The sequence below is a fragment of the Sinocyclocheilus anshuiensis genome, unplaced genomic scaffold, assembly GCF_001515605.1.
Source record: "Sinocyclocheilus anshuiensis isolate Anshui unplaced genomic scaffold, SAMN03320099.WGS_v1.1 scaffold742, whole genome shotgun sequence".
Taxonomy (NCBI): Eukaryota; Metazoa; Chordata; class Actinopteri; order Cypriniformes; family Cyprinidae; genus Sinocyclocheilus; species Sinocyclocheilus anshuiensis.
The window spans coordinates 41,155-43,879 of record NW_015544169.1 but is presented as its reverse complement, the minus strand read 5'-3'; the positions used below and the strand labels follow the sequence as shown (position 1 = coordinate 43,879).

The following is a 2,725-nucleotide window of genomic DNA, read 5'->3' as shown; positions in this document are numbered from 1 at the left end:
AAAAAAATAAGAAATCAGGAAGGGGGCCAACACTTTTTCACACCACTGTATATATATATATATATATATACTACTGTTTAAAAGTTTGGGGTCGATAAAGTTTTTTTTACTGTTCCTGAAAGAAGTCTCTTATGCTCACCAAGACTGCATTTATTTGTTAAAAAATACTGTACAATATTATGACTATTTTATTTCTGTTTATTTTACTATTTAAAATGTACTGTTTTCTATTTTTAATATTTAAAGATTTCTTATTAATATACTTTTTTAAATGTTATTTTAGTCATTTATTCCTGTGACGCAGAGCTGAATTTTCAGCATCATTACTCCAGTCTTCAGTGTCACATGACACTTCAGAAATCATTCTGATATGCTGATTTGATGCTCAAGAAACATTTCTTATTATTAAAGTTAAAAGCAGTTGTGTTGCTGCTTAATATTTTTTGTGGAAACGTGATAACACTTTCTTCATGATTCTTTGATGAATAGAGCTCAGCAGAACAGCATTTTTTTTTAACAATGTAGAAGTGTTCAGTGTTTCCCATTCATTAACTAGACTGTGGCGGCCCGCCACAGTTTCATAATAAACTGAAGATATATTTATACTTCTCATATAACATAAAAGTTATTTAACGTTGTGTTTCATGCCATTGCTGTGGCAAGTATCCGTCAAACGAATTAAAACCGAAAGCGTAATATGACTTATCAAGTCTGTTTGAGCTGCTTGTTTCAAAGTGAAGCGTGCACATTGCGCACGCGATCAGCTCGTGATCCCAAGAGGGTCTAGCTGCAGCCTGGCACTTGCACTCTCAGACGTGAATTATCAGGCTTGCATTCTCAGACACTTGCGCTTCCGCTAGCGACGTCACTTGCAGTCTTTTATTCTTTTTTATTTTGTTCTATTTATTGATTACTTTTTGTTTGAATCTCTCAACATTTTACAACAGTAGCCAGGTGGTGAAGACAAGAAAAAAGAAACTAAATTACGAAGTCACTTGCAATCGTCACTTGCACTCTCCGATACCTGCGACGTCACTTGCAATCGACACAAATCGTGCGTGTTGCCAATGGAGACAAGACGCTGTGGTGGTGATTAAACGATTAAAACTAATTGTATACTATAACATACAGGGTCCTGCAAGAAAAAGACAAGACCCGCAAATCCGTGGCCACAGAACAGCAGAATATGAACGCAATGCACAAAGTCTCTCGTTAAGCGTTTTCCTCCTGTAGAAAAACATAAACACTTAACATGGCGTAATGTATTAAAATATTCCGCCAAAATAAAAGCTCAAGGGTTTATCTCTTGCAAGCATGGCCTAAAATTAACAGACGCGCACAGAGAAAATACTGTACAGTTAAAACAAGCTCACTGTTCAGAAGAAAAATATAAATATTGGGGTGGGGGTTTACATGAATGTATTTCTGAAGGGAACTGACTTCACAAAAGTTTCGATGGCATTTTTTCCCCTTATCACTGCTGATCGATAAGCGGCACCTGCTGTCAGAGAGTGAATTTGCGTTCTCATTCAGTCTGTTTGTTTTTGTTTCATGCAGGTTTTATCTTTGTATCTTTGTTTGTACCGGGATTAAAATGCAGTGGTTGATTCTAATTTCAAATGGCTTTTTTTTTATTAAATATGTTTAGTTGTTGTAGTAGTAGCAACTGCCCATTTTTTGCAAAAACAGTTTCATGGCAAGGAAAAATATTTATGGCCGGTAAATTTTCTCAAGTCACCAGCCACTGGCAGATGTGAAAGTTAGTTTTAGGCCCTGCTTGCAAGTGTAGAAATTAGGACAAAAGTATTGCAATTTCCCTACTGTAGAGTAAGGTAAAATAATATACTCGATTGCAAGTGACGTCGCAGGTATCGGAGAGTGCAAGTGGCGATTGCGAGTGACTTCGTAATTTAGTTTCTTTTTTCTTGTCTTCACCACCTGGCTACTGTTGTAAAATGTTGAGAGATTCAAACAAAACGTAATAAAAAATAGAACAAAATAAAAAATAAAGCCTGCAAGTGACGTCGCTAGCGGAAGTGCAAGTGTCTGAGAATGCAAGCCTGAGAGTGCAAGTGCCAGGCTGCAGCCAGACCCTTCTCTGTTTTCACAGAAGCTGGAGTTTTCCGCCCAAATAAAAGTTTAACTGAAGTTTCTGCCAAAATAAAAGCTCAAGGGTTTATCTCTTGCAAGCATGGCCTAAAATTAACAGACACGCACAGAGAAAATACTGTACAAGTACAGCAAGCTCACTGTTCGGAAGAAAAATATAAATATTGGGGTTGGGGTTTATATGAATGTATTTCTGAAGGGAACTGACTTCACAAAAGTTTCGATGGCATTTTTTCCCCTTATCACTGCTGATCGATAAGCGGCACCTGCTGTCAGAGAGTGAATTTGCGTTCTCATTCAGTCTGTTTGTTTTTGTTTCATGCAGGTTTTATCTTTGTATCTTTGTTTGTACCGGGATTAAAATGCAGTGGTTGATTCTAATTTCAAATGGCTTTTTTTTTATTAAATATGTTTAGTTGTTGTAGTAGTAGCAACTGCCCGTTTTTTTGCAAAAACAGTTTAATGGCAAAGAAAAATATTTATGGCCGGTCAATTTTCTCAAGTTATTAGCCACTGGCAGATGTGAAAGTTAGTTTTAGGCCCTGCTTGCAAGTGTAGAAATGAGGACAAAAGTATTGCAATTTCCCTACTGTAGAGTAAGGTAAAATAATATACT

The 2,725-nt window shown here is 36.6% G+C and overlaps 1 protein-coding gene across 1 annotated transcript in view; it reads right to left on the bottom strand.

Moving 5' to 3' along the window:
• Positions 1–2,725, bottom strand: part of LOC107695979 (acyl-CoA:lysophosphatidylglycerol acyltransferase 1-like) — a 51,813-nt gene that overhangs the window by 29,299 nt on the left and 19,789 nt on the right. The window lies entirely within an intron of this gene.